This window comes from Neofelis nebulosa, chromosome 2 (assembly GCF_028018385.1).
Source record: "Neofelis nebulosa isolate mNeoNeb1 chromosome 2, mNeoNeb1.pri, whole genome shotgun sequence".
Lineage (NCBI taxonomy): Eukaryota > Metazoa > Chordata > Mammalia > Carnivora > Felidae > Neofelis > Neofelis nebulosa.
The window spans coordinates 94,366,917-94,383,932 of NC_080783.1; the positions used below are offsets into that span (position 1 = coordinate 94,366,917).

At 44.8% G+C, this 17,016-nt stretch overlaps 1 long non-coding RNA gene across 1 annotated transcript in view; it reads right to left on the reverse strand.

Annotated features, from left to right (window-relative positions):
- The window catches only part of LOC131503770 (uncharacterized), a 259,902-nt gene that overhangs the window by 2,378 nt on the left and 240,508 nt on the right, over nucleotides 1–17,016 (reverse strand). The gene's annotated exons all lie outside the window — the stretch shown is intronic.

The following is a 17,016-nucleotide window of genomic DNA, read 5'->3' on the forward strand; positions in this document are numbered from 1 at the left end:
CAAGCTTCTAAGGTAAACTGGAAAATACCTAGGATCTCTCTGGAACATCAGAAAATCGACCCAAGATCACTGATATGCTGAGGGAGATGGGATTCCCAACTGAAGGGCAGGGTCTGGAGGAACAAATACGTGGCCTAAAAGAGATAGCAACAAATTTTCCCCTGTACATACTGACTCAAGAATTCTGGGCTCCAGCCCAGTGGCTCTCAAGCTTCAGTGTTCAGGAGAAACTCAGGGGGCTTCTGCAAACACAGATTCCCGGATCCCATCCTGCATATCTTGATTAAATAAAGGTGGTCCTGGAACCACACCTTGAGAAACTTTGGCATAGTGAGGGACTTGAAGATATTCATGCAAACCATGATAAAGGTTACAGAGAAAGCATGAAATGTGGCAGGAGGATAGGAAATGCACGTGGGTGTGGAGAGGTGCTATGTTGTAGCAGGCAATGTCACTAAGAAGGTGACGTTATATGCTGAAATTACATGCAATCTTTTGTGAGTATGTTCATTCCTGAGGAAATGGATATACAACTTTCAGGAGATTCTTAAAGAGATTCTGAATCAAATCAGGACTGAGAACTACCACAGATTAGTTTTCAGACATTTTCTGCTTTCAGATGGAAAGCAATTCGTTTCAGATGGAAGTTCAGAATCTGCTTGTATTTTGAGTGAACCTTAAACAGTGGTTCTCAGCCTTAGCTGCATTTTAGAATTATCTCTAGAGTTTTAAAAAATACTAATTTCTGGGTCTCAATACCAAAAAGTCTGATTTAATTGGTTTGGGGGCTTGACCTGGGAATTGGAATACTAAAATCTCCACAGAGGAATCAAATTGCAGGAAAAGCTGAGAAAGACTGACTGAGGGTTTCAGATGAAGCTCATCTCATGGTAAGAAGACCATGGTGATTATTCCCATTTACCAAGACTCTGGAGAATGTGTGACTAACCTGAGGTCCCATGGCTGGTGAGTAATCAAGACTCAAGACCAGGTTCTAGGACTCCCAGTTCAGTGCTTGGCCACTATTGCACCATGGGAAAGAAGCTCGTCCGATTTTGGTAAGGAGTCAAGTTCCCTAAGCCAGAACTTAGGCTCTTGTACTAGGAAGGACAAGCCCACAGCGAACCTTGTGATAGAAGGACTCAGCATCTAGGAAGAAGGAAAGAGGTGGAGGAATTCAGAGGAGAGGGGGAAGCAGTTCAGAGAAAGGAGGTCAAGAGCTGACAACCAGCTGCCCCCTCACAGGTCAGCAAGAGAAACAGGCACTTTGCCTATGTCTGGGAGGATTCCCATCCCTCACACATCAACCTGGTCAACACTGGCCTCCCAGCTGGCCTGAGGCTGAACAAAACAACAATAAGCAAAACCCTCCGGAACAAATGACATTAATGGCTTTGTGGCTTCCAATAATCCAACTCCTTCTCCATTCCTTAACACCGGCCAGGACTGTTGATGTGGGGGGCAGTGGTGGTGGGGGAGTCCGTATGCCAGAAGAAAATCACTATCGCAAAAGGAATGCCTCCATCAGCTCAGTAAAATCCTAAAATGCTTTCAGCAGTGACAAAGCTTTCCATTCTCCAAGTGGTAATTAGTAATGGCTTCAAAAGCAAATGCCCTAAGAGAGAAACCCCCAATTAAAAGTTCAAGGTCCTGGGGCACCTGGGTGGCTAAGTCAATTAAGTGTCCGACTTTGGTTCAGGTCATTGATCTCACAGTTCATAGGTTCAAGCCCCATGGTGGGCTCTATGCTGACAGCTCAGAGCCTGGAGCCTGCTTTGGATTCTGTGTCTCCTTCTCTCTCTGCCCCTCCCCTGCTCGTGCTCTGTCTCTCTCTCAAAAATAAATAATGAACATCAAGCAAAAAAGTTCAAGTTCTTGGTTTTCAAACTTTTTAAAAACAGAACCCTTTTGATAAAATATCTTTATATGTATGTGTGTGCATCATATATATGTCACATTATACTATACATGATATGTTACATATATACTATATATATATTATGTGTGTTACATGTGATATGCATAATATGTAATTTAATATATGTCTATATAAATATAAGACGGATCAAAGTAAACTTGCTGTAGACAAAGCAGGAGCTGGGTCTGGAAATTACCTGGTGGGTGGGAGGTGGTACGAGAGGAGAATGCCCCTCCCCCCTCCCCCTGCCCACCGTCTCTCCCTTCCACCAAGCTGGATTGCCCCTGACCCACCTCAGCCAAATCCTAGGATGGCTTGAAAGAACTGCAGGAAAGAATTCATTAGTTCACTGGACATGCATTATGCATTGCAGGTTGAGAGCCTACTGTGTTGGCATTGTGCTTGAAGTTAGGATCAAGGTGGAAGAATAAAAGAGGAACAGCCACTTTCTTCAAGGACCTCACCATCTCTTGAGGGTCACAGACAAGAAAGGGGTAACTATGCAAAATGTGATAGGAACTGAATCGGGGAAGTTGCAGAGCATTACAGAACACAGTGCAAGCCCAGAGGAAGGGCATCTCACCTTAGGTGAGGGCAAGGGAGGGTAGGACCTAGCAGGGAAGCCTCTTTGAAGGAGAAGACCCCCAAAGTTAAGGTCAGCCCCAGCTTCCAGACCATGTTTTGATAAAATGAATGAGGACGGTGGTAGGAAGACTTTGGGAATAGAAACATAAGTGGAGTAGACTCAGACGAAAACACAGCACATCTGAAGGGGCCAGAGACCAGGGACAGGGGGGAAAAAATCCCACTTCTTCAAGCTTTCCCAGGCAGCCCCAGTGCTGGGATCCTGGGCTCCACATGCAGGAAGTAAGGAAGAGACCAAGGGCCTCATCCAGACCCGCAGCCCAAAGGGGCAGGTCTGGGGCCACCAAACTGGGGCTCAGGCGTGAAAAGGACTCCCTTTGAAGTGAAAAGATCAAAATGGCTTCTGAGAAATCAGATCTCTTCAGCTGGATTTCAGCCTTGAGAGCAGGCTTTCCCAAAGGCAAAGCAGTAAAAGGAGAGCAAATGCTCAATAAAGTTCTGAGGGCCAGAGGGGAGGCTGGTCCATCCAAGGCTTTCCTAAGCAGACCCACCCCCCTTACAAACATGGAAGCAAAGCCATGCAGAAGGGGAAGGAAAGGCAGACCGTGGCCCGGGGTTACTGCAAAGCCATCCCCAGGAGAGCGTGACAGTAGAGTCCCCTCTGAAGGAACAAGCTCCTGCTGCAGGCATGATGGTCAGGATGAGACAATGGCAACCAAAGGAAAGGGTGCTGTGTGGTGTCACCCCCAGACGTGCCACCTGTCCCTCACAGTGTTCCCCTTTACTACAAAAAAGAAAACAAAAAAGCTCAGGGCACCCTAGAAGTTTCGCTCTTTTTCATGGTCTCAAACACTGCTTTTCCCTCTGCTCCTTCATCTTCCTCCCCCTTCCCTGGGACTCTCTTTTCTCCCATGACACAATGACAAAGAAAAATGCCCACAAGGGCCTTGTTTTCAAGATTCAATCAAGGCTCTAAGCTTTTATCTTGTTCTTAATAGCACCTTGCACCGATAGAGCCCGGCAAGGCTTTGTGGGCCTTAATTATCTCCCAAAGATCGATTAGGCTGCTTGGCCTCCTGGGCAGCAGGCACCCCCAACAGCAGCTTTTCCAGATGGATGAGCTATGTCCCGGGCCATGGAGCACACTCCTCAACGCCAGCTGCCTGTGAGGCAGGTCCAGGCTGCCCTATTTCTCCCAGGCACCCATCTCTGTTTCCGCTCCCCAGGGGATTTTTCAATGAGACTGCAGGCTTGATAAGGCCCTCCCAGTTCAGAGGAGAGGAAACCAAGGCTAGGCGACTTCCTGATGGCCCAGTCTGAACCTGCAATGAGACAAGAGCCCCACGTGAGGATTCCCCTGCCCACGTTCTGTCACGTCTCCATCTGAGGACACTTGGCATAGTGGGCTGTATTTATAAACAGCATAAGAAAGCCAAGAGTGGGCCAGTGCCCCCAAAGAGGCAGCTAAGAGCTTGTTGTCTGTTCCACAGACTCCCTCTGCAGCCAGCATGCAGAAGCAGGTCAAAGCTTCAGGAAGAACTGGCTGCCAGAGCTTGCCATTCACACCACCATTCACACTACCGAGCTTGTATCAAGCACTTCAAAGCGCCAGGTGCTATCCAGAACAGCCTGCAAGCTGCAGCCTGTGACACTCGTGTCCGAGCCTGGGGGAGGATGTGAGATGCTGTGAGACTAAGGCGGGTAGGGAAGCCAGGCCTCTGATAATCTTTACATGATAAGACAAGTGCATTTAAAAGCAATATACGTTGCTAATAATAACTGACGATTTTTACTGAGGTCTTCTGTGCTTTTAGAGGGTCTCCTTCATCTAGACTCACAGAAGCCCACTGAGAGGTTGAATATCATGCCAGTGATCATCCACCCAGAAAATGCTAGAGATGGGATTTGAACCCAGGCAGTATGACACAAAAGTCTATGCTTTGACTCTGTTTACCAGACTATTCAGCGTAGTTAGTCCTTTTGGGCTTCATGGCAGAAGGTAGGAGGGCTTTTAGGTGGCAGGCACATGGCAGTGCCTAATTTTCTCACCCACTCAAAGTTGTTTTCCAGGCAAGACAAGGGACATACATTATCTAGGGCAACCTCCCAGAAAGGGGCATGTTGTGTGCTCCCTAAGGACAGGGACCAGACTTGATTCTTTTTTATATCCTCAGCACCTAGTGCAGTGCCTGGATACTCAAAAAATTCTTGCTGGCTCCTTGCCTAGCCACACATACAGGCTGCGTGGTCAAAGGCAAGCTACTAGACTTGTCTAGTTGCAGATTCCCAATCTGTAAAATGCAGATAATAATGTAGTCCTTCCAGTATAGCCATATTATTAGGAACCATATGTGTAAAGTCCTTCCCACTAGGACCACTGCATAGTAGGTGCTCAATAAACTATAATTAGCTATCTTCAAAGCCATGATGCCAAGGGTCAAGGGTGAGTTGAGACAGACCCATACTTCTTGACTAACAGCAGGATAGGGCAAGACAAAATAGCTCGAGGTATTCCCATGATTTTTTTTTTAATTAGCCTTCTCTAAAAGTTCCCTTTTAAAACTTCAGAAGGCTCGGAGTCCTTCAGCATCTCAAGGAGGGAAGATTCTGAGGAATCATTATTGCATAACATACTTTGAATGGATGTTCTCCCTCTCTTTTCTCCCAACAGAACCCCGATGTCATGTAGGTGGCTAAACTCCTCAATACAACCTTATTCTCCCAGGATATGTGGTCCTAGCCCCAGAAGATGAGACATAATTGATCTAAACCTACAGGACACAGTCATAGCTAATGAAAGATGAAAGAAAGTAAGAAGCCTCTAGGAAGAATTTTCCTTGTGGACGAAAGGGATCCATGTAGTTTCTTTTCTCCTCTTGGATATTGTCATGGAGATGTGACAACTGGATCTATGGCAGCCATCCTGCATTCATGAGCAAAGCTGATATAAAGACAAAGACAACACACTGAATGTGGCAGAGAAGAGAAGAAAGAACTTGGTCCTTAATGACAAGTGAGAACTACCAAATTAACCAACTCTGCACCCTACCTCAAGACTTCTTGTTATACAAGATAATGATGTTTCTTACTATTCAAGCCAGTAGAGTCTGTGATTTCTATAGCTGATGCCCAAGAGTACTCTGACAAACTTGCCATCTTAAAAATATAATCTCTGAAAGGAAGTAACCCTTAAATTACCTTGGGAGAGAACCAAACATCCTGAGTTGAATGGGAACCCCTAGACTGAGGCTCAAATACAAACCCTTCTGCAAGCACAGGGTGAAGCCAATCACAAGATATCTGAGTCTAAAAAGGTAACCATGGTTTTGGGAAAGAGCAGTCAAGGCTTCTGATCTCGCTGCAATCCTGGCTTCTTCTTCTTTGTGTGTGTGTGTGTGTGTTTGCTTTTTTTTTTTTTTTTTTTTTTTTTTTTTTGCGGGGGCAGGGGCACAAGTGAGCAAAGGGCAGAAAGAGAAAGGATCACATAAGGAGCAGAGAGAGAGAAAGAGAGAGAGAGAAAGAGAAGCGAGGCTCACCCGAAGCAGGTCTAATGCTCACCAGAAGCAGGGCTTGTGCTCACCCAATGCAGGGCTCAAACTGATGAACTGTGAGATCATGACATGGGCTAAAGTCAGATGCTTAAGCCACCCAGGTGCCCCATGCAATCCTGGCCTCTTGACCAAAAACACAGAAACCTGAGGAGCAGCAGATGTTCAGAATCAGTCCAGGTGAGAGCAATCCCTGGTTCAGGAGTTTTTCTCCCAACCAAGGGGCAGCCACATTCCTTTGGGAGTGGATCACAAAGGTTGCTACAGGGCTTGGCAGAGTAACCCTCAGAACCAAGAGAGTAGCCTTAGAAAACACTCAAGTGGCCATATGTTGCCAAGGGCTCCACAAAACACAAAATATCTTCAATTTCTCCAATTGCTGGGATTCAATAGGGAGGAAAGGAAACAAGATGGGAACCCAGTGTGCAATATGAGGCATCCACTCAGCAACCACTTGTTTTTTAATTACCCAAAAGCGCAGAATGACTTTTACATTTTTAACATGTTGTTTAAACAACAACAATGAAGAAGAAGGAGAAAGAAAAAGAGAAGAAACAGAACTCTATGGCCTACAAAGCTTAAAACATTTACCATCTTGTCCTTTACAGAAAAAGTGTGCCAATGCTTGGACTATAAGGTCCACAGTGGCCAAAAGCATGACCCTTATTTGACAAGGTTTCCTTGAAGTCATCCTGGAAAAACCTGAATGCCCTTAGCTGCTAAACTCCTCTCCTGGTTCGATCAGGAGCTCTGGGTGTGAGAGCAGACAGTTGATGGGCTGAGGGCTTTGAGCTCTTCCTAATTCTCCTCTGCATTAAATCAGGCAGTCTCTTCCGACCTGCCACAACTCCCTACAGTAATGATTCACACAGGACAAACGTTCTATCGCACTCCTGGCATCCACCACCCCTAAGTGTCAAGCCTTCAAGAAAGCCATGGAGGGTTTAGCACAGAACACAGCCCACCAAACAGATGCATGCTTTTCCTTCCCCATGTGGGCTGAGCAGGTTGGGGGGGAGAGAGGACTGAATGCCTCGAGGTGTAGGGCACTGTCTTCTGGCTTGCAGGCTATAGGCTTCCCAGCCCTGCACTGTCCTGGTTCTTTGGGCACCAGCCCCACTTGCCCCGGCAGAAAGCCCTACCAGAGCGACCGCCCTACGCTGGGGCTATGGATCTATTCTAGGGAGCCTTATCACCCAAAAACAGAAACTACAAAGGGAGCCAATCTCCTTACATATTCCAAACGTGATTCAAACAAACCTAAATTTTTGGAGTCTTCCAGATGGCTGGTATTTTGAGCAGCAAACCAACAGAGGCGGTTATTGTATCAGCTTAGAGAAGACGCTTTTATAATCAATGACACTCATTATATTCAAATATCCAATTCCTGCCAATACACAATTTAAATAATAATTTCTAAGCAATTTGTTATATAATTGAGTCTTTTATATTTATAATACATATAATTTGTTACATAATTGAGTCTCTTATAATTACAACCCCCCTGAAGAAGCAGCAGCAATTTTTATTTTTGAGGGTGGGATCGGACTTGGCTGGCAAAGGGACATTCTGCAGCCTTGGACAGCTGGCTAGAGAGTATTGGTAATGAGAGAAAGGGGGGTGGCTCTCTTTGAGGAGTTACTGGCTATTCTGTTCCTTTGGTTTGAGGGGTCAGCTATTAATTTAAGGGTATACCAAGAAATGCATTTATTTCTGGGAAATTTTTATTTTCCTTTTTTTAAGTTTATTTATTTTGAGAGAGAGCAAGCATGAGTTGAGGAGGGCAGAGAGAGAGAGAGAGAGAGAGAGAGAATCCTAAGCAGTCTCCACACTGTCAGTGCTGAGCCTCATGTGAGGCTCGAACTCATGAACCGTGAGATCACGACCTGAGCCAAAACCAAGAGTTGGACACTTAACTGACTGGGCCACCCAGGAGCCCCTTGGATACAGATGACAGGGATGCCTTGGTCCAGTGTCAAAAATTAATGGTACATAAAATGTGGTTCTAAAGTGCTGAAGATTGCCTTCTCTGACCTCTTGGGCACTAACCTGCAGACATGCAGAGTCATGCCATCCTTGGCAACTCAAACCCACTGTATCCAAAATGCACCACTGCAAGAGTATGTAAGATATGTGACTAAGCTAAGCAGCTGTCAGGCCCAGGGTCACACTCCCTTGGAAACTCATGACTCCAGGACCTTCATGCCACTTCTTATGTAACCCAGCAAGCAACAAAAATTCACTGAGGACTTGTATAAGTGCTGGGCTCTGAGCTCTCTGGAGGGATACCAAGAAGCGTGAAGCCTGGCCCCAGCTCTCATAGAGCAGCTAGTCTCACAGCAATGGTGAACACACATCCATGAAACTAGCGTCAGGAACCAGAAGAATCAGAGATGACCTCTGAAGTCCCTTCCCACTTTAAACTTCTAGGATCTAACAAATCACTGTCCAATTTATTTGTTTTATTTCTCAATAAAGTTAACATTTAATAGTATTTGCCCATGTTCTCGTTTTCTCCTCTAGATCACTTACCTATTGCTACATGACAAATAATCCCAAAGTTGTGTGGCTTAAAACAATCTTTACAATGATTTTGAATGCTCATGATTCTCTGGGTGAGCAATCTGAGCTGGGCTCAGCTGGGTGGAGTCTTCTTCTATCTCTTGGGGTCACTCATATGACTGTAGTCATCTGGAACCCAACTGGGGCTGGACAGAGTCAGATGACCCGAGACAACCTCGTCCCCATGTCTACAGGTTGATGCTGGCTCTCAGCTGGTGAATCCAGGGGGGCTTGGCTGGCTAGGCTCATCTCTGCTCCATGTGGCTTCTTCACAGACCCAGGGCAGCATTCCCAGAAGACAAGGACAGCATTCCCAGAAGACAAGTCTTCTCAAGAATTAGGCTCGAAAGTTGTACAACTTCCACTGCATTCTATGGGGAAAAGCAAGTCATGGGACCACACAGCTTCAGGGATGAGATAATAGATTTAACCTCTTGATGCAAGGAGTAACAAAGGTCACTGAAACTGAACTTCATTTGTTTGCAGCTTATCCTGACATTATCTGTCCACTTATCTCCATAACCCATTAGCCACCAAAACAAGTATTCATGTTCTCATTGGAAATCTACCTACATAACAAAAATAAGATGTTTTAAATACTATCACAGAATGCCATTAAGCTTAGTGAAGATGTTTTTGGAAAACTATCTTTTTGTTTTCCCATACATGAAGCAAAAAAAATTAAATACAGTCCACTTCCTCACTTTTTACCACACTTGATCCAATACCTTCACAATGTCTACCAAAGTATTTCAAACATAACAGGCACTTTCCTTGCAATTCTAGAACCAAGTCCGAAAAGCTTTGACTACAGTGTTCCAAATCACTGTTTGGTAGTTGAAAAAGGTGAATTAAGAATGATGCATTAAAGCAAGGCCATCTGGTGTTCATAGTTCCTGAACAATCCTAGATGCATTTCAGGCCTCAAGGCCAAGTAATTTTTCACAGTTATACCAGAACATCGTATTACCAGTAAGTCACCTGCAGCCCTGTCATGGGGACCATCTGATTATTGCCCTTATTGCTTAGATGTTATCACTTTACAGCCACCCAAATATTTGTAGGCAGTAATCCAAGTAGCAAGTCAGGGATCAGGTTACTCAGCAGTTCATAGATCCGAAACAACTCATAAATCAAAATTGACAAGAAATTAGCAGACTAGCTCAGACAGTAAAAATCTTGCGATCAAATCTTCCAGCTCAGATGCTGACAAACACTTGATACCCCTCAATAAGATAGAATCTTGCCTTGACACGCAAGGTCACAAGTAGCAAAAGCACTCACACTGCTGTCTTTGTACACCGTCTTTGTGCATCACACGGAGCCAACCTTGTCAAAATTCAGGCCCTTCCATGCAAACCTTGCCCCAAACACCTGTAGCCTACTCAGCCCCCCTGAGAAGGTATTCAGAAGGAAAAATAAGTTCAGTCCTAGTTCGGTTGAAATTTGCCACTTCCTCAAAATTTACTCAAAATCATCACTTAGGCAACTTCTCTTTGTAGTGTTTGGAATTTGTTCATTCCATTATTTTAGGAGCATTTCCTTCAGGAGTTAGCAAGAAACAAAACAAAACAAAACCTAGATCCTGCCTTCAAGGAATAAAAAAGTCATTGTGAGCTTGCCATTTTCTCACACATTTTCTAGTTTAATGCTCACAGTGCCCCTATAATGCAAGTGTAATTATCCCCATTTTAGACTGAGAGATTGGGGTTTCAGTTAGCAGGCAACGGAGCCAAGATTCAGTCTGAGGGAAGAGCAGAATAAAAGAAGCAGGGTTGGAAGACAAAGAAGCTCACATGAAACACTGGGGGTAAAGCACCTTCTATGCAACAAAGGACTTTGCAAATACTGGTGACCGTAATGACAGAGAGTATAGGGCATAGATGGGACAACCAGGTGGACAATATCCTCCTGACTGTTGGAAATGAAAATGAAGAAAGAACCTGGGGATGGATCCGGGTGAATCTGGCATGGATGGAAAGAAAAATGCAAGTTAGAGAAAGAGCAGCTGAGCAGTGGAAGGAGACTTCGGAGCCAGCCCAGAAGCCAAGAGCGTCATGCTTTAAGAAAGTTAAGTGCTGCCATGAGGTGGAGAGGAGAGAAGCTTGGAAAGAAGTTGGGGTTAAAGAGTGGAGGCCACTGGAGGCTGTCAAGAGAGACTGAGGGTAGATGACAGATTGCAGGGGGTTAGAGGGAGTGTAGGTGGTAGGGAAATAAGGACATCAGTGTAGATTCTCCTTCCAGAAAGTTTCTCGAGGAAGGAAAGGGGGGAATAGAATGCACTGATAGTTTAGGAGATGTTGAATCAAAAAAAGGACTGGGCTCCTAATGACCAGCAACAATGGCCAGGGGAGAGGATATAGAGATTGAACACCATTCCCTACTTCCTCACCTGCATGATTTGGGGACTGTTTATGTACAGAGAGATTTCTACTATTGCTGCTTCATCTGATTAGAAAACGTGTCCTCACTTTTCTCCCACTTTGTTCTATTAATTCTTCCTTTTCAGAGTCTCTTTGGATTCATCTTCTCTTTTCTGCTCCTCCACCTGAGAGCAGGCCTCTCCTGGAACCTTGTGCCATCCTACTCTCAGGTTTCCCAGCCTCTCACCCCCTTCCCTCAATTTGAATCTGAACCAGATTAACCTGCCATAAAACCTAGTTTGCAAAACATGAAAAGCACCCTAATATGCATTGGCTCAAGTCCCAAATTCCTGGCCAAAAATGGAAGAGATTCCATCAGGAGTCTCCATTCCTCAAACCCAGTCCCTTTTTCCACCCCTCCTATGAAACCTGAAGGTCCCAAGACCATCATCAGCCCTGTTGCACATTAGATTCATCAGGGAAGCTGTACAGAACCAAGGCCTGGGCCCATTCCAGAGATGATTCATTTGGTCTGCAGTGGGATCCAGGCATGGGTATATTTTAAACATTCCCCTATTGACTCTCTCCAGTGGCACTTTACCAGTCAATGGGATACTCAGAAACCATGCTCTAAGCCTTTACTCGGCAATGTTTCTATGCCTTAAATTGTCTTCCTTCCTTTCCATGAACTAAATATGCCACGTATCTCAAAGGCTGAATGCAAACCTGACTTTTTTGGGGAAGTCTTCTCAGACCACTCCAGCTAGAAATGATCTTCCCTATCTCCAGATTCTATAATGCTTACAGAAACACCAAGAAACCTAGTCTCTAATTCAACAACCATGCCAGGCCCTTGCTTAGTTACCAGGGTCCATGCAGATAAAATGAGGCCTCTGCTTTCAATGGGTTTATTATCAAGGTGGGGTATGGTTTTGGGGGTGCTGGTGATGCATGCAAAGCAGAGAAAGCCACACATTGAAGGGCAGGGCAGTACAGAGGCCCAGCAGGAGAAAAACATCAGAGGTTCTGGCAGCAGGACATGCATCTGAATCTGTAGTCCATGGAAAGATCAAGAAGCACCTTGCACACCAGCTTAAGATCGGCTCCCGTGGTCTTCAGACCCTCTTTTGAGAAAATATCCTTCTGCATTTGACCTGACTCCATGCTCACCTAGCCACCTTTCCAGTTGCAATCCGTCCTTCCTGGGCTGGGGAAGAGGGTTCTTCCCCTATGGCAGATGTAGTCTTTACTTTCGAAGGGAAGAAAGATCCCTCACTGTAGTCAGCAAGGTTGTCTGTCAGTGGCTTGTGGTTTTTCTCAAGGCAGATAAGTCTGCCTTGATTACTGTTCCAATGACACCTTACAGAACAGATGGGCCCCTCCGCACCTCCAGACACCCCAGGTAATCCCAAGTGGCACCACACAGCTAGGGCTTCAGAAACACAGTTTTAAAATCATTATCACAGGCCCCTGGCGCAGGGGGGGCCTCAAAGTTATAGGCTGTTCTAGAATTATTTCATGTACACAATAGGTTTATAAACGCTCACTTCCAATAGGTTTATAAACCCTTATAGGCAAGAAACCAGTCTCCTACTTCTTTGCACCCTATAGGTTGTTATCTAGGAGATAAAGTACAATAAAGAGTTAATACACGAGCTTGAACAAAAGAGGCTATCCACAGTCAAGAGGCATGGAAGTCAGAATTTTCAAAGGGTTATTAATTATTTCAAGATGAATTTAAACATCTAGATGGTAAATGAAGAGTAGAAATGAAGTGACTTCCAAGAACTTAGAAAGAAATGCAGTTGTCCTTGGAAAGTTAGTTTGGTGAAATCCACACACAATGGATAAGGTTAGTTATTATACTAAAAGAAATAGCAGGGAATAACCTAGAAGAGTTTCTCCAAGTGTGTGCCCAAAGAGTTTGGGAACACCTAACACTCCCTTTAAGGTGACAGGATTGAACTACAACTGGTTTTAGCAAATGGGGAAATAATCAGCTGTTTTGTGTACTGCCTGGAGAAGTTCTGTATAAACAGAAAGAGGGTGAGTTTGTGGAGAAAGGAAAACCACAGGGTCAGAGGTTGGCAGTGTTTACCCATGACTTCCAGGAGAAAGAGAAACAGCGAGCTGGACTAAGCTTCATCATAAGAGGAGTGTATCCTGTGTCAGGCAAAGGAGGGTCTCACCAGCACTTGCATCAGTGAGGGTTTTTGAGTTCAAATATAGCAACTGACACTGGACTATTTCCAGGAAAAAAGGGGGGCTTAGGGGGTATGTGTTACTGAAAGGGAAAATATATAGAAAAGCACAGAGGACCAACACAGAGGAGGGCAAACCAGGCTTAGAACAGATTACACCCAGGTCAATCCTGAAGGTCTTAGTCATAGAAGCTACTGCATAACCTTACCTGGGTGGGTCTCCAGTATAAATAAACTTCAACCATTACTCCCATTCAAGAAACAAAGTCCTGGGAGAGAGAATACAATGGAGCAAGCTGAGGCCACATGCCTGCTTCTCAGCAGAAGTCTCCATTAAGAGGAGACTTTCCCTTTTAACATAGGAGGGTATGTATTGGATTAACCAGTTCCAAGTTCTAAACACAATGGAGAAGAGAAAAATCCCAAGAAGGGAAGTGGGGTGCTGTTGGGAAGTGGGAATGGTCACTGGGCAGTCAATACCTACAATACATCTGAGGAAATGTCCTCTGTGGTTGTCTCTCTGCCTTTGACCTGACCCCAAGCTCACCTAGCCACCTTTCCAGTTCCAAACCACTTTCCCCAATCTGAGGCACAGGGTTATTCCCTGATGGCAGTTGCAAACTTCTTTCCAAGGGAAAAAATGTCTCTCACTGTAAGTTAACAAGATCGTCAGTAGCTTACAATTGTGTTTTTCTCAAGGCAGATCTCTGAATTGGGTCTCGGGACATGCAAGATTGAATGCCAGATTCTGACAGACAGCTGGCCTCTCTCATGAGTTACACCTAGCAGCACATCCCTCCAAGGTGTGGCAGTGTCCAGTCTCACATATCTGATTCGATCCAGAAATCTGGAGTGAGGTTGTCTTTCTTTGAACATGTATTTTTTTATTTCTACTTTCATCCATATTCAATTAAAATCCACAAATTCTTCAATACATAATAAAGTGTGTCTTTTCCAACTATTCCTGTATCACATTTTGCTACTCTAGTGACTTGTCCATTGTCCAAAGATGATTGCTCCTTATTACATCCTTGACCATAAGCCTGGGAAATAGGTTTTGTAAATATGATGCTAAGGCAGGAATCCATGGACATATGGCCACAGACCAGGCTGCTGATGCTGGTCTGCTATGATGATAGCTATCCTTTGGATCATGGAGCTGGAAGGCCTTTTAACAAACACTTGGTTCAATTCCTTCTTTTTCAGATGAGGAAGCCCAGGAAGAGGAAGTCTCTTGGTCAGCATTACCCACCACATGGATGGAAAAACTAAGACAAACCCAGATCTCATGGGTCCTTTTCATTACATCATCACACCTTTTGAAAAATAAGAAATTCCATCAATTTCCCAGGTCTTCTAGAAGCAAACACTATCTTTTCTGCCTTTTAGTTGAGGGAAATAACGAAAGTAACTGCTGACCCTTTGTACCCAAATACCAGATGCGATGCCTCACTTGCTTTAAAGTCATACTCAGTGAAACACTAATAAGAAAGCTCAAGAACTGTGGTGCCCTGAGAATTCAGAGAGAGAGAGAGAGAGAGAGAGAGAGAGAGAGAGAGAGAGAGAGAGAGTGTGTGTGTGTTTCTGTGTGTGTGTGGGAGGGGAGAGAAAGGGATTTTCCACCCTAGTAAATATCATCAGGGCCTAGCACAGCCTCTGAAAGAGGGTGGGGGGGGGGGGGGGCGGGGAGGGGATGGAATTACATTTCTGCTGCATCACCTTGGGCAAGTTCCTTAACCTATTTGAAGGTCAGTTTCCTCTTCTGTGATATAAATAACCTACCTCAGCAGGCTGTTCTAAAGTTTTAATTAGATAACCTACAGAAAACATTTGGAACAGTGCTCCACCAATGGCAAGCCCTCAATTGTTCTGAATGTTATTTTGAACATAACAAAATCTTTAGTGTTTGTTCTTTTCCACAAGTCCCTAAGAACACCTTCCTGATGTTTCAAGGCACCACACTTGGCTTGTTTAGAATCTCCTGGAGAGTTTTTACAAGTACAGATGCCTGGGTCCCACTCCCAAAGATTCTGGTTCAATTGGTCTAGGTGCACCTGGGGCATGGCTCCCACTGCATAAAGCTCTCAGGAGATTCTGATGCAAACAAGCTGGGACAGTCACTCACCTATAGAACTGAGCCTACAACCAGAGAACAGGTAAGGCCAGGGCCATCAAGCAACATCAGTTCATCTCCCCGCTTCATTGAGATTACCACTGAGAAAGAACCTAGAGAGCTGAGGCACCTGGTTCTTAGTGATTTCAAGCTTCTCATTCCAAACAATCTGAATGAAACAAAGATTAGGCTAAAGTTGAACAAATTTCAGATCTTGCTGTGGCAGCTGATTTTTTTTTTTTATCAAATCATTTACCATTTTCTCCTAAAACAAACACACCTAAAAAAAATGAATGTTAAGAAAACCTAATTCACCAAAAGTGCAGAGATGATGGTCCTGAAAAATTAAGGTAGTCACTGTTTTGTCTGCAATGTGGAAAATAGGTTCTCACTTCTGCCTACAAATTTTTTTTTCCAAGTTTGGCTACATTTTAACAAGATACAAAAGAATCAGAGGAAGGTTGTTTTGTTTCTTTGTTTTTGGTGCCAGGCTTTCTTTTTAAGGCGGACCAGTGCAAAGGGGAATTAGGCATGTGACCTCCTTTTCTAGCTGACTTCACAAAAGACAGGGAGGAGGAGGGTCCTGCGGAGGGTCCCTATGAGTCACTGGCTCAGATCCCTCCCTTCTGCTGGCTGGCCCTAGAGATCCCAGCAGGCACTGTTTGGGGAAGTGAGGCCTGAGAAAGCAGCAATGCAGGGGCAGAGTTTGCTTCCCATCAACTGAATCTTGCCCTGAGGGCCAGGCTTCCTCCTCTCAGGGCTCTCATCCTGGCAAGTCCCTTCACAAGCCAGCCTTTCCAAAGAGGAACGCCTGAGGGTTGACTCCAGGCCTTTGGCTTCCACTCTCTTCTCTAGTTGTCCGGCTAGGCTGGCCCCAAAGTCTATGATTCCCGGCAGTTCCAAGGGCCACTGTGGTGAGATCTTACACATGGAAGCTGAGAACTGGGACCAATGGCCTGAAGCTACCAGGAGGCTGATTTCAATCCAAGGCAGTAACTTTCCAAGAGTGTTCCAGTTGGGGGAAGCCCCAGTCATTAGAAATTCATGGCAGGGCATGTATTCACACAGGGCCACAGGCAAGTCATAGAAGACATTCTGGAACCAGACGGAAGCTGCTGGCCAGATGTTCTCAAAGGCCTTGTACCCCTACCCCACCCCAAAATAGATTTCTATGAATTCTCGAGTTAGTTCAGCTACACAAAAGTATGTCTGAGAAATAATATTCTTACTGTTTTAAATTTATAAATATGAACATTTTAATTATGCTGAGTAGAAAAAAGAACAAACTACACCTTTAGAAGCCCATCACCAACATTAAACGTATTTTACCATACTTGCCTCAGCCCACTCTCTCTCTCCCTTTCTCTCCTTTCAAAACAGTAAAAATGTCCAGATACAGTTGTTTCCTCCTGTTTCTTCATCCTTCCCTGACCTTTCTCAACGGTAACCATTAACCTGAATTTAGCCTATACCATTCCCATGTGTGTTTTGGCCTTTTAATGAACATGAACGTGTTAATAAAAATCATGCTGTTTTGGGGCGCTTGGGTGGCTCAGTCAGTTAAGCATCAGATTTTGGCTCAGGTCATGATCTCATGGCTCATGAGTTCGAGCCCCACATCGAGCTCTGTGCTGACAGCTCTGAGCCTGGAGTCTGCTTCAGATTCTGTGTCTTCCTCTCTCTCTGCCCCTTCCCCACTCACTGTCTCTTTCTCTCAAAAATAAAC